This window comes from Giraffa tippelskirchi, chromosome 2 (assembly GCF_054371585.1).
Source record: "Giraffa tippelskirchi isolate mGirTip1 chromosome 2, T2T-mGirTip1v1.2.pri, whole genome shotgun sequence".
Lineage (NCBI taxonomy): Eukaryota > Metazoa > Chordata > Mammalia > Artiodactyla > Giraffidae > Giraffa > Giraffa tippelskirchi.
This window is the reverse complement of record NC_137276.1, coordinates 117,593,388-117,615,867: the sequence shown is the minus strand read 5'-3', so window position 1 is coordinate 117,615,867 and position 22,480 is coordinate 117,593,388. Positions and strand designations below refer to the sequence as shown.

Here is a 22,480-nt window from a genome sequence, read left to right as displayed (position 1 = left end):
CTTTTATCTTCCCCATAAATCCCTTGTACATTCTCTTCTTCCTAGTACTATGCTATCAGCACCAACCTGGTCTTCTGGTTAGAACAACCTTGCTGTCCTCTCTAGCTTAGTCCTTACACCTGTCAGTCCAGGGGGTCACCATCATCTTCTGCTTCAGAAATATTTCTTGAATCTCTTTCACCTCCACTGCTCCTGCCTTACTTCTGGACGAATTTTCCTTCTTAGAAATAGCTCCTTAGCCTCTGTGTCCAGTATGGTACTTACTAGTCACATGTCCCCTTTTACATTGAAATTAGTTAAAATTGAAAATGGAAGTTCAGTTCCTCCATCTCACGAGCCGTATGTCAGGTGTTGGCAAGCCACGTGTGGCTGGTGGCTGCCATACTGGAGAGCACAGCAGGACACTCCCAGCGGTGTTGGACATCACTGTCCAGCTGATGGATGGTTCTCTTGGACATCACTGTCCAACAACTGATCTCTCTGTTGTGAATTCTCACCGTCTTCATCTCATCTTTCTTATGGTCGCCCAGTGCTTGCTTTGTGGAGCAGCAAGTCAGTTATGACATGCTCCTGCCTAAACACTTCTGTTGGGTACTGACATGTGATCTGTGCCCCTCAGCACAGCACATGAGTCCTTCACTGCCCAGCCCACTACCCTGCTCCGCCCCGACCTGCCCTCCAAGCTCAGAGACCCCTGCTTCTCTCCCTTGCATCATCCCTCTCTGCTTGCAATACCCTCCTTTATTTCCTTCAGGCTTACAGGCTCATCATCTTTTTCTGGAAGTGACATTTCCCCACTGCCCTGCAACCTGTGTTTGCTGCCCTGACCGCCTCATTTGGGGGGTGTCTCTCGGGCACCATCTTCCAATGTTTTTGTCCATGTACCTTCTGAAATCTTTTATAAACTATGTACTACTTCTCATGGGAGTGCATATGTGTCTTACATTTTATGTAAGGCAATGTCAACTTACATTTTAAGTTGATTTCTGACCTTTTCTAAAAAATCACAGGTTCAAATGATTTATTTTTGTGAACAAGAAGTAGAAAATATTAAACATCAAATAAGATGAAAATAATATGAGAGTTGACTTAGGATAAATTTTTGGCAGTATGACTTGAAAGAATTTTCGCATTTTGATTTTAACCACCTTATATAGGTGATTAACCACTTGTATATAGTTCAAGTATGTTTGTTATCTGTACTGTATCTCTAGCTTGGCTTGAACAGTTTGGCATTTTGGGGAAAAAATCCAGGTGTTTTTAAGAAAATTCGTATCGTTAACCTACTCTTCTCATTGTTTTTTTCTCTGAATCCAGAACATCTCCAAATGGGCCAATTTTTGCTCCTAACAGAAAAATGCTTAGACATAAAATTGGGAACCTTTGTGAGTTCAAGAAGTCATGGTTAATCATTAAGGAGACTCCCTTATAATCATTATTTTGAATTACCCCCTTTGTTTGGTGTCTCAGAGGTTTCCGAACTTTGGAACAATGCATCAGGGTAAGATTTCAGTGAGAGGGGAGCTGTTGGGAAGATAGAAGTGTTCTTTCATTGGCAGGTGCAAATCTGGAAATTGATTCCTTAAATCACCCTTCAAACTACTCCTTGAACTTTGCGCATGTACTTTTGAGAGTCTTTGGGGCCCGTGGGGCTTTGGGCCTTGCTTGGAAGACTGCAGCCATGGGACAGGCTGGTCTCCATCATGCCTGGCCTTGGCCAGGGCAGCCTGGTGTTCAAATGTGGCTGAATCCCATTTTCACTGGCTCCAGCCTGCCCTGGGCTCCGCTGTTTTCCTTAGAGGTGCTGCTGGGGACCGCAGCTGAAGCCCTCTCACTCCCTGTGGGTTTGTCTCGGCCACAGCCAGCCGCAGGAGGCAGGTTCCTCGCCTTATGCTCAGGGAGGAATGGAAGTATTTTTGTCGTGAAAAACAACTGTGTTTATAGAGGCCTGCACGATTCTGTGGAACATTCATAACCAGCCTGAGAGGCCTGGGAGGATGATCGTGTTCCCTCCAGCTGGCTGCAGGGCTGTGGCGTGTCCTGAGGCTTCCGTTCCTTCCTGATGTGACCCTGGGCCTCCTGTTCTGGCACCAGGAGGAGCCCAGGACCAGCCTCTGCTTGCTGCCTGGCCAGCTCAGACCTTGCCATGTCATCCAGCAGTCTTTCTTGTTAACACAGATTGTCATCTCTTTTAGGAAATTACATAAACACACCCCCCCAGGCAATAGAGAAAAAGAAAAAGTCAGTTTCAGGCAGTGAGAGTTTGATGCCGTCATCCTAGCAACTCACCCCCTCACCCCTTCCCACTCACAGCTTCTACCTCACCGGGGGTCGGGCATGTGCCAGGATGAGGCGGTCTTGCCCTTACAAGCATGAAGTAACCAGAATACATTAGAAATGCCTGATTGAAAATAAAAGGGCGTGTTGATTTTGGCCCTACCTTATTAGGGAGGGTAAAGTTAATTGTATGCTTTTTGTTTTCAGATTGTGCCTTGTAATTCTGCTTAATACAGCACCGTACAGATAGGCAAAGAGATGTTGGCTTTTTTTGAGGTGGGGGATAACCATCACCAACACTGAAAACTCAAAGTGGCTGTCCTGCTTATAGTTCCTTCCAGAGCTGAGCTTAAAGTGCTCAGCATCACTGGCAAGGCTGATGAGGGATTATTGTCTTGCTTTCAGAGCCAGTTTAGGCCAAGAGAGGTGATAAACTCTGGCCTGGATTATTGCCATGGTTCTGGCAAGAGCCTTGCACAGATGCAAGCAAAGCCCAAGCGTTTGCTTTCTAATTCCCAGTGCAGTTTGTTGTTAAATTTTTCATCTGATATATCTAACATACTTTCAGGAAGGTGCTTCTTGTCTCAGACAGGAGATGCCAATGTAAAGACGGGATTCCTGCATGGTTTGGGGAGGACTTTTTGGTGGTGCATTTCTGCAGAGCCTGCTTGAGGTTGTGCTGTGGCCTCCCTGCAGCCTTGGTGCATGTGGTGACATTCATTTTTGTGGGACACTTAGGCTTTGCACAAAGAAAGCTGTTTTGCCTGGATCTGCTGGCAGTCCAGGAGGGGGTTTATCTTAGAACCCAAGGGGATCAGTGCAGCCACCCTCACCAAACAAGAAGCCATCAAGGGTACTTCTTGCTGGCGAGCCACTCAGGGTGGGCACCCAGGGGCGCATATCATGGATTGTGGGTCCCCCCAGACCTGCTAGCACGTTGCGATCTGATAACGTACAGAAGGTTTCCCTGGTGGCTCAGTGGGTAAAGAATCTGCCTGTGATGCAGGAGACTCAGGTTCGATCCCTGGATTGGGAATATCCCCTGAAGGAGGAAATGGCAACCTACTCCAGTGTTCTTGCCTGGAGAATCCCATGGACAGAGGAGCCTGGTGGGCTACAATCCAAGGGGTCGTAAAGAGTCGGATACAACTGAGTATGCATGCGTTCATAGAAGGTGATGCAACTTCCGGCAACAGGTAAAAATTTGCCTTTGGCCAGAATTCTTCTTGGCAGAGCTTTGCTGAAAACCTGTCTATAATTCTGTTGTCCTGAATCCTCCTGCCAAGTGGTGCGATTCGTGGGAGATACAAGGTGTCAGGAAACAGCCATTGGATGAGGTCCACCATGGAACGTGGAGCTGTTACTGGCTTTGGCAGAGTAGATAACTTTGCAGCCTGCTGTGTTCCAGGTGACCAGCTGCATCTCCTTGGGTAATTTAAAAAAGAATGGATCTGTAATCCAGGTCTAGAACCCCTACCCCACCTGCATTCTGTTGCAGTCCAGGTATTAAAGCCTGTGACTTTGTGCTGTTTGCCCAGCGGACAGCTTGTACCCCTTGTTTGTTCAGGGAAGTGACGTTTCAGGATCTGATAGATTTCAGATCATCCAGGAAATTGCCCAGTCAGCAATTGTTGAATTAAATTTAAATGAGCAGGCTAAAAATCCCAAGGCTAAGAAGTCTTTTATTTGGGGTGGGCGTGTCACGTAACTCAGGGACCAGCTTCTAGCCAGAGAATAAACTTGTTTTACAGGATGCATCACACTGACCACCTTCATCCCGAGAGGTCAGGGACAGTTTCGGAGTTGAGATGCTTCTGAGGCCTGATTGTCCTGGTTCATCTCTGAGTCTGGCTCACTAGTCTCTGCTGATGCCTTCTGGATGAAGGCAAGAACAACAGGTGTCTTTAAGTTGGGCACAAGTTGTCCTTTAAAGGGACAGTGACACAAAAGAGCAACAGGTCTCTTACCCTTTGAGAGCCAGGAAAGGACAGTTGGGAATTCAGGGCCAGGCTGAGGATGAAGGTGCAGTGATCAGAAAGCCTTGTCAATTTCAGGACTGGCTGCAGTGCACAAGCGATGATGTATCTGGCTTTAAGAAAATGGAGGGGACTTCCCTGTCCTTCCAGTGGTTAAGATTTCACCTTCCTATGCAGGGGATGCGGGTGCAGTCCCTGGTTGGGAAGCTAAGATCCCACATGTCTCCAGAAAACATCCCACCTCCCACATGTCTCCAAAAAGCCCAAACATAAAACAGAAACAGTATTGCAACAAATTCAATAAAAAACTTTAAACATGGTCCATAAAAAACAAAAACAAAAAAACCCAAGAAAATAGAGATGTGAAGATCCTATTGCAGAGAACAGTTTTGTGAAATGAGGTGTTTATTTGCCTTACAAAAGTTTTCTTTCAGATACTCCAGATTTAGCCTGTCTAGAAGGAATTCAGTTGGGGTTCTCCTCTGAAATTTCTGAAGTCTTTACTGCTACTACAAAGCCGAGAGGTGTGTGTCTCTCTTGCCTGGATGGCTGTATCGGTATCCTGAATTCTTTTGACTCCCAGATCAAATCTTGAAGTCCAGACCCCTCTGGGCCAACATAGAGGCTGTTGTCACCTGGCTTCTGCTGAATCCATCATCCATACTTGCACCTTCTCACCCAGACCCTTCGTCCTGCAGTGCTTCTCCCTGGGGGTGGCCACTTCCCTGACTTTTCACTCTATCCTTGCTTGGTCATCTCTGCTCATCCTTCAGTTCTCCAGTGAGACCGGTGCTGAGCACACTTTTCTGACCACGCTTTTCTGACCCTCTTCCTGGCTTTGGACTCAGTCCTGTCCTCACCATGCATTCTCATCTTCCTTACCTGGCACATAACTACAGCTCACTGTGCCTACCTGGGGCTCGCCTCTCTTCCCAGGCGGCCTGTAGGCTCTGGGGGCCAGAGACCAGGTGATTGCCTTACTGGCTTGGTTTTCAGCACAGTTCTTAGACCTAACAGTCAGTTTTGTGGAATGAATGAGGATATAAGTATTTCTTTAAAATTGTAACCTTTTCTAATATATTTTAACAGCCAACTTGCAAATAAACCAACCGTGATGCAAATTCAGCTATCCTGATGGAGGGGTGTGTGTGTTTATAGATACCACATGTTAATTTTAGCTGTGTTCCAAGACGCAAGAATGTTAGATCGCAGTATCCTTTTGGAAAATGAAATTGATGCTGTCACACATTCACAGATGTTGGGGTCTGTGACAGACTCAGTAAGTAGTGCCCTCTTCTCCTGCCCAGGCTTTGATGGCATTGGGAGCTATCAACAAAGTAATAGTACAGGCCAAAATACTCATTTCTCACTGGTGGAGGTTAAGTTGGAGGGCTCAGCTTGGGGTGAAAACCGAGCGCTTCTGCTGAGAGAGTCTCAGGGTTAGGCCACGTCCCTGCACAGCACGGGGCCCACCCGGGGACCTGGGTCTGGGGGAGCTGCTGCCCCTGGGATCAGCTGCTCCATCTCAGGAGGGAAAGAATCCCAGAGCCATATGGAAGACGCCCTGCTCACTAACAGTAGGCTCCTTCCAAACTCTCCTTCCCGCTAGCGATTATTTTAATATCTTGAAAGAAAATGTTAGTCTCTGAGTTGTGTCCTAGTCTTTACAACCCCATGGTCTGTAGCCCACTAGGCTCCTCTGTCCATGGGATTCTCCAGGCAAGAATACTGGAGTAGGTTGCCATTTTCTTCTCCAGGGGATCTTCGGACCCAGGAATCGAACCCAGGTCTCCTGCATTGCAGGCAGATTTTTACCATCTGAGCCACCAGAGAAGCTCTTTAATATCATGTTTTTCCAAACAGGTAAATTATGTTTCATAGGTGTTTGTTGAAGTCAAATAGTAAGGCAGCATTCCCTTTCTCCATATGAACATAGCTACTTTAGAATACATTAGTTGACCCCAAAAAGATGAAACAAGCAATGTTTTTTATTTATTTATTTTTGGCTGTGCTGGGTCTTTGTTGCTGTGCGTGGGCTTTCTCTGGTTGGAGAGGCTTCTCTTGTTGTAGAGCAGAAGCTCTAGGCGCATGGGGCTTAGTTGCTCCTCAGCATCTGAGATGTTCCCAGACCAGGGATTGAACCCGTGTCCCCTGCATTTGCTCGCAGATTCTTAACTATTCAACCACCAAGGAAGACCAACAAGCAATGCTTTAACAGTTTATTTTTCTGGGACCAATTTTAAATGTTTCCTGTTAGCATGAATAAGTTCAGTGACCAAAGAATTATGTTAGGGTCCTTCCTGGTTTGCGATTTGGGACCCAGCCGTACTCTGCTTCGGTCCAGGGCTGACTTTGAGTTACTTTTAGCAAACCAGGCAGCAGTGGCTGTGGAAATATAGAATTCATTTCACGTAGTAAACACGTGGGGCAGCTTTCCTGGAGCCATGAGAACGTTGGAAGACTGTTCCCAGGAATGCTGTTCATGTTTGGTGCTCTGTCGTTAGGGAAGACAGGAGAGTAAGACAGAGAGATGAACTCAGGACATTGTGCTGTGTTCTGGGGCTGTCTCAATGGAGCCTGAGTAGATCTGCTTCCAGACTCGCCCCTTGACTGGCTGGAATCTGGTTGGTGTTAAGGAAGACCTTTCTGGCTTTTCTCCCCCCGCTTCCTCTGTGTATAGGCACCTCCCTCACCCCCACCCCCAGCTTAAGACCTTTTGTAATAAATAACTTTTCTTCATAAAGGTAGCCCTCTGCGAGCATCTTTAGGGAATCAGAGCAGTTGTAAAAGCAGCAGTGAAACTTGCAGATAGTGGAATGTGCCAGCCCCCATGGAACACAGTGTGCACATTTACACTGCCTGAGTCAGTGCTGAAGTTGCTAGTATTTGTGGATCCATTCATAATGAAACGAGGATTTTTCCTTTGAATTTTTAAAAAGAATACAACTCAAATTTCAAATGTCTCTGAAAGTCAGATGTTCCTCTTTTATTTTGAGAGCATGTTAATTGACGGGGGAAAAGGTCGTTGCTACACAGACTCTAGTCTGATGGATGGAAATATATATGAACATAGTCCCTCCCCATCCCCCAGCCCCTCATTGAAAACTTACTTTGGACAGTGTATATGAAAGTCAGGATTCTGACAACCCCTATTGTGGTGGGAGCACAATAGATTACTCTGGAAACCTCAAGCCCACTTTGACTTGGAGAGAATGAGATTAGTTAGCTTGCAGGGAGAGTGTCCAGGCCACCCGCCCTCTCTCCTTTATGAGGAAGGTGACAGCTGAAAAGAGCCAGGATCCGCCCTGTGGCAGCAGTGACAGTTGAGCACAAAGAGTCGTGTGCTCCTGACCTCTGCCTGTCCTTGGTCCTTGCTCTTCCACGCGGTGGGGGGTGGGGGCTGGAGGAGGAGGGGGATGGAGGTTAGGGACTGGGGGAGTAGGGAGGTGGGGGTGGAGGGCAGTTGTTTCAGGTTGAAACTTTTCACTGCATCTTCAATTGTGCTTAGGGACCCAGACTTGGACATTTTTCTCTTTGATGGTTTAATGTTCTTAGCCAGTTGATTAGAGTAAGGCTTTGTGCTTTCTGGAAATTAAATGCAAGGGGGGTAGTATTCTTTGTATGAATGAAAGGGACTGTGGCCAGAAATGACCCTGAGACCCAGCCTAACCCCTCCCTAGCCAGCCAAGCAGTGATTTCCACCAGCAGGGTGGATTTATACGAAGTGAAAAGTGGTCAGTGAGGTGACGCAGTGATGGACAGTGTGAGTGCTCGCAGGAACCAGTTGCTTTCAGATCAGAACTGGGGCTTTGCTCATATTTCTTTAGTGGGATTGCACTTGGCCGCACGCTGGAATCATGAGTGGGATGCGCAGGCCCCACCCCAGAGGCTTTGATTAAATGGGATGAACCCTGTTCTGGCCCTGAGGGCCGCGCCACACCAGGACTGCCTGTGGGAGCTCTGGGCGCTGTCCTTCTATTCTGAGCATCCTGGCTTATTGCCTCTCTTCCTGGTTTTCAGACTTGAAGTTTTTCTAAAAGTTAAGTGGAATTAGGTAATTTCAGGAGGGATTCTGAGTAGCTCTAAGAGATAGCTTATTTGGAACTGTCCTGGTGGCCCAGTGGTTAAGGGTCCATGCTTAACAGATCAGTCTGTTCAGCAGGGGGCACCGGTTCAATCCCTGGTCTGGGAACTAAGATCCCACATGCTGTGCAATGTGGTGGAAAAAAAAAAGAGCGCGCTTATTAAATTGAGGTGGCTTAGGGCATTAAGGGTTGTCAGCCTGGGAGGAACTGGAGCTGTTGATACAGTGAGCTCGATGTCCATAGGCTCTGTGCGTGTGGGGCTCTGTGGGTACAGGGCACTGCCTGTGAGGGCCTTGAGCATCCATGGCTTTGGGTATCCTGGGCAGGGGACTGCCTTGAACCTGCACCCCATGGTCTGAGGGGTGACTTGTTAGAACAAAGCTGGGGAATGGAGAATTGAACTCTGCTCCCTTCGGCACTGGTCCAAGGCGGTTCTTCCAGGAGGAGACTGAGGATGGAATTTGGGGAGCAGCAGTTAGTTATACTGCACGGTCTCCAGACAAAGCTGTTGGGATGTGTGGCCACGGAGCTCAGAATGGGGTTGCTGTGGGAATCCCTGCCCTGGTCTTCTGAGTGCTGGGCGGCATCTCCCCTGATCCATGGATCTTGGATACCAGCTCCTGCACTCAGCTTCATGTGTTTTCATTCTCTTCTGAGACCAGCTACTCAGTTTTATTCATTCCCTTTCCCCCTGTGGCCCACTTCATGGACTTTGCCACTTTGGGCTCTAGCTATGATTTCCTCTTCATCTCCTTTGGTTCATGTTTTATACTCGCTTTTTGTGTAGATACGGGAAGTTGTGGGAGGGGGCGATGGAGTGAGGTGGTTGGAAAACCGGAGGGAAGGGGGTGTTGACAAATAACGGGACTGGAACCAGCCCGCTGCTTGATGGGAGGCTGCGGCCAGAGGTCAGAGGTCCTGCCATTGGGCAGAGGGTCAGTCAGGGCAGCAGCTGAGCGGGGTTGACAGAGGGGCCTGAGTTTTCTTGTGTGCACTGGCGCTGACCATTCGCATGAGCTCGACGTGCCTGCCTAGGCAGGCTCTCTGCCCTTGATGTGTCCGCAGAGAGAAGACACCCCTTGGGTCAGATGGTCCAGATATTTGCTTGCTAAAAGTCAGGTTTTCTAAAGCTCATCCTTCTAGCTCTGTGAATATTGCTTATTTCACAGGGAGGAGTCTTCTTTTTTTTTTTTTTTTCTTTAATGGGATATCTTTATGTTGTTCTCTGTTTGGCTGAGAATTTCTATCTTTTCCTTTTGTTTTGACAACTTGTTGGAAAATTCTTGCCACTCTGCTAACTTTCAAGATGCCTAGAAATATTTTATAGACAGTTTGGAACGTTTCTCTCTGATCAGTTTAGTGAAACCATAAGAAATCATTTTATGAAAAGCACCCTAGAGACAGTAAATCTTTCCTAAGAGTTTTTTCAGAATTCCTTAGTTGACAGAGCTACTTTTTAAAAAACTATAATGTAGTCTGCGGGTCAGACCTTGAAAAGAACACCCCTAGTTAATGTCCTGCTGATGCTCAGAATATCTCAAAAGGAGGGCTGATGTTTTAGCCATAGGCTTAATGTGTAGCCTAGCTCAGGCCACAGCAAGGACCCAGTGTATTCAGCCCATCATTAGTGCTCTCATTAAGCAAACGTGCATTTCTTGACTGTCTTATGGGAGTTTGACCAGATAATTCAACGTGACAATTTATAGACATCTTGGTGAGAGAGTAGAATGTTTGATTTTGAACTTTTTAGAAAGCCATCACCTTGTTTTTCTTAAACAAGTTGTTTTTGTATTTGTTATGAGTGTGTGGGATGAAATGTGATCATCTAAATAGCCCCAGAGAAGACACGTCTTCAGAGTCATTTTGGAACTGGTGTCTGATTTTCCAAAGTCAATTTAGATTTACCTGTGTAAGTTCAGGCCTAGGATTGGACCACTATCCTGAAAGTCTGAAGTCTTCAAGAAACTGAAAGCCTCTTGACGTTAAGAATTAAAAGGAACTGGGTCTTTCCTGGTGGTCCAGTGGTTAAGACTTTGCCTTCTGAAGCAGAGGATGTAGGTTCGATCCCTGGTCAGGGAGCTAAGATCTACATGCCTCACAGCCAAAAACCCAAAACATAAAACAGAGACAATATTGTAACAAGCTCAATCTAAAAATGGTCCACATAAAAAAAGAATCTTAAAAAAATTACAAGGAACTTATTTTATTTGTAACTGTCTTTGTCTCCTCTTCTGGTTTTCTAGTTGTAAAACAACAGAGAAGTCCGAAATACATGAATTAAGGAGAGAGGCATTTTCATTTCAGTTTTTTTTCTTTCTTCTTTTTCTCAGAATATATGGAAAGGATAAAATAAAGTTTGAAATATTAGTGCTCATTTTTGTTTTATATCAGAAATTAGTTGTTGCTAGTTTCCTAAGGTTCTTTAAGGAATAGTTGGAAAGGTTCTGAAAAAGAACATTTTTCCCCTAAATTCTAGAAGACTTATCAATTGACCAAGCTTTTGGTCAACAATAAACATTCCTTTCTTCGATGATTCAGAAAGTTTTTCTTAGTCTTCTGATGCCATAGGGCCAGAAGTGCCGAGACAGCTTGCTAAACCAGCTTTTGTTTTACTTTCACATATAAACCAAAGGCTATTTTGATTTAAGATCAGCAGTCTTGATTTATAATAGAATATGCCTTATTTTTTAGATGTGAGCATTTTAGGTGGCCCACAATTGTTTTGGAAAACAAGTGGCAGGTGATCCCATTCAGCTTTACCCGTTTAGACACATTTACCTCCCCAAGATGGAGCGAAAGTAATTGTATCTGGCAGAGAGCAGAGTCAGATTGTCTTCGCTGCTAATTATTCACCGACTTCCATCTCTGCAGCTTCCCATTTTAATTCAGACAGTAAGTGTCTGCAAATGTCTGTGCTAAATATTCTCTTGCTATCAGACAGCCTCTAAGAGTGTGTGTGCATGTCTGTGTCTAAGAATTGATAATTTTACTTCTTTTCCTTCTCTTTCTGTGCTGGTTTATTTGCAGTAAGTTAGTGGAAATAGATAATCACGTCATCTTTTCCCCCTGATTCTGGTGGCCACTTTCCAGCACTGATTAGTCCACTGAATTAGGAGGATGTCCCTCGTCTAGAAGCACCCATGGAAGTGGCTGTTCCTGGCAGGCGGGGCTTGGAGACCTCAGCTGTTACCATTTCAACTGTGTTTATTTTCTTAAAGAAGAGTCGCACTTAATGTATTCTGGTAAATGAAATTTTCATGTGACTTTGGATCCTCTGGAGTAAGGATCATTTAGATTTGCAGCCCAGGCCCATCGGTTGTTTAAATAGAAATCACCTCCATCACTGACTACCTGCTTAGCTTGGAGTCTTGGTGCAAGGACCCTGAAACATTTGCTCATCTCATGTCTATCAGGGACCATCCCTTTTTCACTTTATTAGACTCAGTCCTGTGGTGGCCTCACTAGGGAGACTCGAAGGGTGAGAAAGAGCCACACCAGTGGATAAACTGCACTGAGATGGCCTAAGGCCAAAAGGCAGAGGTGCCAGACAGCCCGGCAGGGCCAGGTTAAAGGTTAAGCTGGTGTCTGTCTGGAAACCCAGCTGGAGGCAGCCGCAGTCTTGCGCCCTGGGAGGGCCTTCCTGGCAGGTCCCTGCGTGCCCTGCTGTCCTGTCTGGGCCAGTGGGAGCCCCTGGCCCCCACCCTGGCCCCCTGGTCCCCTGTGCCCGGGCAGACCTGGGATAGAGAAAGAGGTGACAGACAGCACAGGACCAACTTGTCCCCTTGCTTAGGACTGATTCCAACCCCATGCTGACAAGCGTGGAAAATTTCAGCTCTTCTTTTTTCCTTTTTTTAAACCCCCTCCCTGAAATGTAAACAGTTGAATTATTTTCCAGTTTGGTCAGGGAAGCAGAGAATCACGTGTGTAGTATTTTTATAATAGGCAGAGTTACTCATTTTTGATTTACTAAGTCTTTCCATTCAAATACCCTTGGCTGTTTTCTCATCCTTCCCATTTGGGCTGAAACCTTCACACAGGACAATGGAGGGGCCAGCACGTCCAGGAGAGATGGAGACCACTCTGCCACCATCTCTGAAAACAACCCCAGTCCTTTAAGTACCATGTTCTGACCCACCGGCTTTGCCTTTAAGTAGACTTTTGGCTTGTTCAAGGGTTAGTACCTCTTGTTTGTGAACTATATTGAGGAAACCTGTACAAAGCACTGCTATTCCTGTTTGTATTGCTGTGGTTTAAATGATGCATTTCAGTTCTCTCTTTCAGGGGTTACGTCTCTCTCTACTCTGCTTCCTCTAGCGCCTGGTAATGAATCTGCTGTTTGATACTGTGACTTTGGCATGCTGTTAGTTGGAAGAGAGTTTTTCCTCTTTTGTGGTGGTGCATGTGTAGGAGGGAAGGCAGCCGTGACCTTGTGTGTGACAACTTCTGTGACCTGAGCCCAAGCCGGCCAGCTTCCGGGAGCCAGGCTCCTTTTCAGGAAGTTGGTAGGGCTGGGCTCCGAATTAGCATCTGACATCAAGTCCATTGTGTTTTTTCTCTATACCTTCCTCTTTCTAGAAAAGAATGTGTATGAACTCAAAATGTCCCTCTCCCTCCAGCAGTTTCATTGATATTGATGCTTTTGCTGAGTTGTATTTCTTTTCCTTCTTCTCTCTCTTCAGGTTTTGAACTGTGGCTTAAATCATTTGCTTTCTCCACCCTCCTCTTGGGCACAAAAGTAAATCAAGCCTTATGGAATCTCACTGCTCAAATTGGTGACAGCCACATTTTAGAGAACTCAAGAAGAGCCACGATGGGCATTCTTGAGATAAATTGTTGAGGCTGTGAGTAGCAGGCCTGATAGAACCCCTGAGATAGGGGTGGGAGAGTGTAGGGACATGAGGATGGCATCCTGTCCCATTGTGTCGCCCCATAAGGTGTCGGGGGACCTTATTTCCTTGGCCTGAGGGGATGGAGAGATGATGTTCCAGGCATGCACGGGGCTGGCATCCTTGGATTGCAAATACTTTCACGTGGGCTATAGAGACCTGCAGAGGAAGCCTCTGCTTGTGCAGTGATGACCTTACTGTATTGCTTGAGGTTTTCAATCCTAAAGTAGTGAGTCTTGAGCTGCTGCAAGAGTGTCCACTTAGCTGTGCAAGTATTATTTCAAGAATGCTTTCCTCTGTGTGTGTGTGTGTGTGTGTGTGTGTGTTCAGTTGCTCAGTCATGTCCAACTCTTTGTGACCCCATGGACTGGAGCCCATTAGACTCCTCTGTCCATGAGATTCTCCAGGCAAGAACTCTGGAGTGGGTTGCCATTTCCTTCTCCAGGGGATCTTCCTGATCCCCACCAGAGATAGAACCCGAATCTCCTACATTGGCAGGAGGATTCTTTGCCATTGAGTCACCAGGGAAGCCATGCTTTCCTAAGGTAATGAATTTTCTTTTTTAATCTTCATGGACTTAAAGCATTCCACTTTTACCAGTGAAAGTATAGGAACATGCTTATAGTCTTGGGCTGAGTTTAGTACAACAGATTCATTCTAAGATCCCATAGTGAAGTTGCTGAGTTGTCAGAGAACTGAGAAAAGATCTAAGTGAACAACAGCCAAGTCTGAGATCCAGTGGAAAATAGGTTCTTTGCCCAATTAAGTGTATGACAACTGAGTTATTTGTTAGTTATATCAAGGATATTTTTAGGATTCAGTATCTATCTCACCCTTAGGTTTCCAGTTATTTTGATTCTTCAACAGATGCTAAAGGATACAAGCAACATGGGACTGGAAAAAACATTTTTTTTTTTTCTAAAGAGATTAGCCTAACTGAATCTTACTATGGTGATTAATTGGCAGAAAATCAATAATTCATCAAGAAGTCTCTCAGTCAGTGGTGGCAAAAGACAGTGCAGTGAATGCTGGTGAATTTAGGAGAATGTACAAGTGTCAGTGAGCTAATTGGGTGAATTTACATACAGTGTACTGTATTGTCAGACAAGGCTAGTCATTTGGGAAATTTGTAGGAGATTAGTTCAGTTCAGTCACTCAGTCGTGTCCGACTCTCTGCGACCCCATGAATTGCAGCATGCCAGGCCTCTCTGTCCATCACCAACTCCCGGAGTCTACCCAAACCCATGTTCATCGAGTCGGTGATGCCATCCAACCATCTCATCCTCTGTCGTCCCCTTCTCCTCCCGCCCCCAATCCTACCCAGCATTAGGGTCTTTTCCAATGAGTCAACCCTTCGCATGAGGTGGCCAAAGTATTGGAGCTTCAGCTTCAACATCAAACCTTCCAATGAACACCCAGGATTGATCTCTTTTAGGATGGATTGATTGGATCTCCTTGCAGTCCAAGGGACTCTCAAGAGTCTTCTCCAACACCACAGTTCAAAAGCATCAATTCTTCGGCGCTCAGCTTTCTTCACCGTCCAACTCTCACATCCATACATGATCACTGGAAAAACCATAGCCTTGACTAGACGGACTTTTGTTGGCAAAGTAATGTCTCTGCTTTTAAACATGCTGTCTAGGTTGGCCATAACCTTCCTTCCAAGGAGTAAGCGTCTTTTAATTTCATGGCTGCAGTCACCATCAGCAGTGATTCTGGAGCCCCAAAAAATAAAGTCTGACACTGTTTCCACTGTTTCCCCATCTATTTCCCATGGAGTGATGGGACCAGATGCCATGATCTTAGTTTTCTGAACGTTGAGCTTTAAGCCAACTTTTTCACTCTCCTCCTTCACCTTCATCAAGAGGCTCTTTAGTTCTTCTTCACTTTCTGCCATAAGGGTGGTGTCATCCGCATATCTGAGGTGATTGATATTTCTCCCAGCAATCTTGATTCCAGCTTGTGTTTCTTCCAGCCCAGCGTTTCTCATGATGTACTCTGCACATAAGTTAAATAAGCAGGGTGACAATATACAGCCTTGACGTACTCCTTTTCCTATTTGGAACCAGTCTGTTGTTCCATGTCCAGTTCTAACTGTTGCTTCCTGACCTGCATACAGGTTTCTCAAGAGACAGGTCAGATGGTCTGGTATTCCCATATCTTTCAGAATTTTCCACAGTTTATTGTGATCCACACAGTCAAAGGCTTTGGCATAGTCAATAAAGCAGAAATAGATGTTTTTCTGGAACTCTCTTGCTTTTTCGATGATCCAGCGGATATTGGCAATTTGATCTCTGGTTCCTCTGCCTTTTCTAAAACCAGCTTGAACATCTGGAAGTTCACGGTTCACGTATTGCTGAAGCCTGGCTTGGAGAATTTTGAGCATTACTTTGCTAGCATGTGAGATGAGTGCAATTGTGCGGTAGTTTGAGCATTCTTTGGCATTGCCTTTCTTTGGGATTGGAACGAAAACTGACCTTTTCCAGTCCTGTGGCCACTGCTGAGTTTTCCAAATTTGCTGGCATATGGAGTGCAGCACTTTCACAGCATCACCTTTGAGGATTTGAAATAGCTCAACTGGAATTCCATCACCTCCACTAGCTTTGTTCGTAGTGATGCTTTCTAAGGCCCACTTGACTTCACATTCCAGGATGTCTGGCTCTAGGTGAGTGATCACACCATCGTGATTATCTGGGTCGTGAAGATCTTTTTTGTACAGTTCTTCTGTGTATTCTTGCCACCTCTTCTTAGTATCTTCTGCTTCTGTTAGGTCCATACCATTTCTGTCCTTTATCGAGCCTATCTTTGCATGAAGTGTTCCTTTGGTATCTCTAATTTTCTTGAAGAGGTCCCTAGTCTTTCCCAATCTGTTGTTTTCCTCTATTTGTTTGCATTGATCGCTGAGGAAGGCTTTCTTATCTCTCCTTGCTATTCTTTGGAACTCTGCATTCAGATGAGAATATCTTTCCTTTTCTCCTTTGCTTTTCGCTTCTCTTCTCTTCCCAGCTATCTGTAAGGCCTCCTCAGACAGCCATTTTGCTGGGAAGAGAAGAGAAGTGAAAAGCAAAGGAGAAAAGGAAAGATGTAGGAGATTACTGGAGACCCAAATGTTTAAATACTTTAACCATTTGTCTGTCCCTAAAGAGAAGCCTCAATAACTGCGTATTTGGCTAAATGAGTAAAGTGGAACTGCCGTTTTTGCATTATTCTCTGATGATTAAGAAATGTTAGTTTACTTGCTTTAAATAAAGCAAGTAAATTTTTTTCTCAAATTTGTTTTTTTGTGTGAGTTGCCATCTAAAAGTTACTTTTTTTTTTTTTTTAAGAAATTTTAAAAAAGTATTTGTTTTTGGTTGCGCTGGGTCTTCTTTGCTACGTGCAGGCTTTCTCTTGTTGTGGTGACTGGGGGCTCCTCTTCACTGCAGTATGTGGGTTTCTCAATGCCAGGGCTTCTCTTCCTGCAGAACTCAGGCTCTGGGCACGTGGGCTTCAGTAGAGGTGGCTCTTGGGCTCTAGACGGTGGGCTCAGTAGTTGGGACAGACAGGCCTAGTTGCTTCAAGGCATGTGGAATCTTTCTGGACCAGCTATAGAACCCGTGTCCCTTGCACTGACTGGCGGATTCTTATCCACTATACCACCAGGGAAGTCCTAAAAGTTCTTCTTAAAATATTTTAGTCTTAGAATCTTTTTATACTCTTAAAAATTTTTTAGGGCTTTAAGGAGCTTTTATGTATGTAACAAATATCTTCTGATATTTATTCTGTTAGGAATAAAATCCAAGAAATTTTAAAAGATCATTATTAAATTTAAAAAATAATAAACCAACTACTTGTTAATGTAAATACCAGTTTTATGAGAAGTAACCATTTTCTGAAATGAAAGAAACCTGATTGAGAAGAGTGCTTTATAATTTTTTGCAAAAATTGCTAATATCTGGCTTAATGGAAGACAGCTGCATTATCTCATCTTATACCTACATTCATTCTGATATAATGATTGTTTTGGTTTTCACGTATGAAGAAAATCCAGCCCCACACAATAATGTTGATGCACAGTGGGAGTGTTTTAATATCTTTTTAGATAAATGTGGATTCTTTTCTTTAATGCTGTGCTAACAAGTGGTAGTTTCTTAAAGGTTGGTTGAGATGTAGATTTTGAAACCTGATCTATGAACTTTTAAAACCCTATTCCATATATGATTTTAAATATCATGCATTGGTCATTTGGAAAATCTCCCGAATGTTGATATATATCATTTTGCGTATATTTGCGAAAATATCATTTTGCAAAATTTATATCACCACTAAGAAAATATATATAGGGAAGTTGTCAGCTCCACATTTTTTTACCTTTCAGCTATACCACACGGCATGTGGGATCTTAGTTCCCAGACCAGGGATCAAACCTGTGCCCCCTGTTTTGGCAGCAAAGAGTCTTAACCACTGGACTGCCAGGGAAGTCCCCTTGGTTGTTTCTTTTCTATAAAATGTCTTCCAAAGAGCCATGTCTGAATCACCCTGGTTTGTATATCATGCCTTCAAGTAAAAGCTGATGTTTCATGAAGAAGTGGCTCATTTGCCCCTTGGCCTGGTCTCCCAGATGTTTTTCCTGGAAACCCCTGCTGCATGTGGCGTGTAGTTTTTGCTGTGTGCTGCTCTTTCATGCACAGAATGTTGAAAAGCTTGCACTCCAGGACTGAGCTTTGATAAAATTATTTTCCTTCTTTATCAAGGAGACCCTCCTTCTACCTGTTCATTTTAACTGCAGCTGTGCAGTACACTTACCAGTACAGCTTGGCGCCACTGCCTTGTGCTAACGTGCCAGCAGTTTTACAGGCTGTTACTTCTGTACCACGGATGCAGTCAAACAGGCACATAGTGTCTTAGAGTTATCCTGAAAGTATTTTGACCTTGCAGATCCCATGGACGAGCCTGTAGGATGCCAGCAGGGCCATAGTTTACACTTTTGAGGGTTGTTGCTTTAAGACCTTTGGGAAAATTGCCAAATGCAGCAGGAGCTAGACCTGCCTTGTCCTAATTGAGGATTCCAGAAATGAGATGGATCACAGACAATGTGCTGGGTGGTATGGGGGCAGGCGAGGTGTGAAAGTTGCTGGAAAGTGGAGGTTTCATTGGGGACATCACCTCATGCATCCTGAACATCTAAGTCAGTGCCTGGTACATTAGGCAAGAAATATAGGTAGTCCTTTGAATAGTTAGACTGAGAGTAAACAGTGGCTGACTTTATTTTTTTGGGCTCCAGAATCACTGCAGATGGTGACTGCAGCCATGAAATTAAAAGACGCTTACTCCTTGGAAGGAAAGTTATGACCAACCTGGACAGCATATTAAAAAGCAGAGACATTACTTTGCCAACAAAGGTCCGTCTAGTCAAGGCTATGGTGTTTCCAGTAGTCAGGTATGGATGTGAGAGTTGGACCATAAAGAAAGCTGAGCACCAAAGAATTGATGCTTTTGAACTGTGGTGTTGGAGAAGACTCTTGAGAGTCCCTTGGACAGCAAGGAGATCCAACCAGTCCATCCTAAAGGAGATCAGTCCTGAGTGTTCACTGGAAGGACTGATGTTGAAGCTGAAACTCTAATACTTTGACCACCTGATGTGAAGAGCTGACTCAGTGGAAAAGGCCCTGATGCTGGGAAAGATTGGAAGGCGGGAGAAGAAGGGGACGACAGAGGATGAGATGGTTGGATGGCATCACCGACTCAATGGACGTGAGTTTGTGTAAGCTCTGGGAGTTGGTGATGGACGGGGAGGCCTGGCGTGCTGCAATTCATGGGGTCGCAAAGGGTCGGACACGACTGAACAACTGAACTGAAACTGAATGGGTTTATAAAGTCAGTGTTTTTTTTTTTTTAATCAAGTTTATCAAAATACGTACGTACATGCCAAGTTGCTTCAGTCGTGTCCAACTCTATGCAACCGTAAGAACTGTAGCCGTAAGAACAGTCTCTTCTGTCCATGGGATTCTCCAGGCAAGAATTCTAGAGTGGGTAGCTGTTCCCTTCTCCAGGGTATCTTCCCAACCCAGAGACTGAACCCATGTCTCTTACATCTCCTGTATTGGCATGTGGGTTCTTTACCACTAGCACCACCTGGGAAGCCCTATCAAAGTACATCTTTTACTTGTATTTTATAGGTAACAAAAAAGTTGAGAAATATTAGTTGCATGCCCTTCCTGTCCCAGGCTCTCCTGTGATACCATAATCTTCCTTGGTCCTCTGGGCTTCGTGGTCTGTTTCCTGCTCCGTGGAGGTCCCCATCCCAGCTGTGCAGACCCACCTCAGCAGTGATAACTGCAGCCTTGGTCGATTTCAGCTTAAAAAGCTGAGGGTTGTTTTTCCTGATGGGCAGATGCACCCCAGTGTAAAGGCTGGTGTCAGGTTGCACATGAAGTCGGTTCTGCTGTGCGGCAGTGTCCTTCATTCCTGGGTTCCTGATGTTCTTGCTCTGTGGCTGGGTGGTTTGGCAGTTTACTTTGTTTTCTATGTGTGAGGTATTAGAAGTGTGTTTTTCTTGGGTGTTTCCAGAAGAGAGGGATTTCTCTGCCCAGAAGAATACCTTGTTGTGTCTGTCAATGCTTTTCTTTGTTCTCCCTTTAAGGAAGTTTGTCTTGGTAATAGTGAGGACTAGTTTATACTCTCATGGGTTAGAATTACTGTCTTTGGTGGAGGGTTACGTGTGTATGCATGCGTTTGTGCTAAGTCGCTTCAGTCATGTCCAACTCTCTGTGACCCCGTGGACTGTAGCCCACTTCTCCAGGCAAGAATACTGGAGTGAGTTGCCATGCCCTCCTCCAGGGGATCTTCCTGACACAGGGACTGAACCTACATCTCCTGCGTCTCCTGCATTGGCAAATGGGTTCTTTACCCACTGAGCCATCCGAGAAGCCCTGTGTGTGATTATATACATATACACATATATATGTATGCATATGTATGTACGTATGTTGTTGTTGTTTAGTCGCTAAGTCATGTTTGAATCTTTAGGACCCCCCAGGACTGTAGCCTGCCAGACTCCTCTGTGCATGGGATTTTCCAGGCATTCTTGGAATGGGTTGCCATTTCCTTCTCCAAGGGATCTTCCCAACACATGGATTGAACCTGTGTCTCATGCATTGGCAGTTGAATTCTTTACCTTTGAATCACCTGGGAAGCCCATTGTATGTATGTACATATAAATAAATAAATTTAAATCATCCAGGATAGCTGGTTACTAGTGAGTTGGTATTTTGCTCCATTTTATTTTTCTCTTCAGTTTTCTGATTTTGAGTGGTGATTTGGGTTGCTCTTCCTGTGAAGCAGGAGTACTCAGGTTGGAGTGAGTCTTTTAGAGCCTGTTGAGATGAGGCCCCATTTCCATCTGCTCTTCCTATTAGGAATACCCATTCATAGAGGCATCATAAGATGATGTAGTTGTCTAGATAAAATTAAAATATCCAATGAAACATGAATGAATACCTTATTGGATGTCTGCTCCTGAAGGTGTGTACAAGAGAAACCTAGACATGCTATGTTATGACTGTCTTTTTAGTTGATTTCACTGTGATAAAGACAGGACCCAGGTGATGGAGAAAATAGCAGAGGACAGTGTGGACAGAAGCGTATCGAACCCCACTGTCCTGCCTCATCATTGTCCTAAGCAAACAGACAAGGTTTTGAGGAGGAACCAACTCTTGTGTTTTTCTTTCATGTGAAATTTTTCTGAATTAGCTGATGAAGCCAAGCTAAGTAAATATTATCTTCATTTTGGATTGGTCTTTTGTTTTGAAATATCATTCCAACTCTATTCCCTACATAGTTTTCTTTTTATTACTGTTATTATTTTTATAAATTAGAGGTACTACCATTTCCAGTCTTGCTCACCACATTTTTCTCCCTTTGAGCCTATAAAATGTTTCATTCAGTTCAGCAGACCTGTGTGAAGTGTGTACAAGTCAATAGCTATGTATGCCCAAGCCCCGCATCTTTGTGCTCCATCATTTCTGCAAGCTCTGAGATTTCCATGTTCAGTACCAGCATCCTTTTGTCTCTGCTTTTTTCCCTCATTTGGTTATTGGGATGAAGGGAACCTTGTTATAGAGAATGAGTCTCCCAGGACAGTTTCTTCCTGCTTGTTCTCTTTATATTGTTTCATTGTTGTAGTTATTTACTCTTTCATTTGTGCTTAGGGTCTCAGGTATTAAGTTGTTGGCTCCTTTGGAGTAGAAAGACATTTTGGAGGTGAGAGAAATAGTACGGAAGGAAGAGGAGGAGAAGGGATATTAGAGAACAAAGATTATTCCTCTTTGATCAGTTTCCATTTATGCAAAATTCTCAACCCTTGGGCTGTCTCTCCCCAGCCCCCATCCCACTTAACTTAGAAACTGTACCTCTTCATCAGCGCTTGTATAATAAAGCCTATATTGTTCTGTGATGATATATAATATTATGATGACTTCCATAGATACACTTGTAAAATAACTGCTTCATTGGAGAAAATAGAGACTTAGCTAGAAAATAAGCATTAGCCTCTAGAAAAGCACACTTTGCTGACTATTCTAGAACTGTTACCTAAATATCTGATATATTGGACTGAGAAAACTGATAGATGTTAGGTTTTCTTGAATACAGGGGATAGACTAAGCAGATGGGTAGACGGTAGTCCCTTTTGTTACATTTCAAGTGGTTTCAGTGGATGTTTTTCGGGAAATTGTGTATCAGTTACAGGAGTTAGCTTTGCATTTTCTATTTTTATGTATATAAAATAAAGATCTATATCTTGGTTGAATAGATACATAATTCTTTAAAATCTGAACAATTTGAAGTAATGGGGCTTTAAGGAAATATATCCTTGCTGCTGCTGCTAAGTCGCTTTAGTCGTGTCCAACTCTGTGCGACCCCATAGACAGCAGCCCACCAGGCTCCTTCGTCCCTTGGATTCTCCAGGCAAGAATATTGGAGTGGTTGCCATTTCCTTCTCCAGTGCATGAAAGGGAAAAGTGAAAGTGAAGTTGCTCAGTCGTGTCTGACTCTTCGCGACCCCATGGGCTGTAGCCTACCAGGCTCCTCCGTCCATGGGGTTTCCCAGGCAAGAGTACTGGAGTGGGGTGCCATTGCCTTCTCCGAATATATCCTTATCACTTAGTAAATATTTGATACCTATCAGCTATAACACTTTCCTTTTCTCTCTCAAACATGACAGCATAGTTATTATGTAACTTTGCACTGACAGATTTATTTCTTCTGTCCTAGATGT

At 44.5% G+C, this 22,480-nt stretch overlaps 1 protein-coding gene across 5 annotated transcripts in view; it reads left to right on the top strand.

Annotated features, from left to right (window-relative positions):
- The window catches only part of SIPA1L2 (signal induced proliferation associated 1 like 2), a 238,301-nt gene that overhangs the window by 28,310 nt on the left and 187,511 nt on the right, over nucleotides 1-22,480 (top strand). For 2 of the 5 annotated variants that reach the window (XM_081570376.1, XM_081570373.1), the window contains exon 1: nucleotides 10,889-11,230. The exons of the other annotated variants lie outside the window; for them this stretch is intronic. The gene's annotated coding sequence lies outside the window, so the exon portion shown is untranslated. Of the gene's footprint in view, nucleotides 1-10,888; nucleotides 11,231-22,480 lie in introns of those variants that run through there. 5 annotated transcript variants of the gene reach the window in all.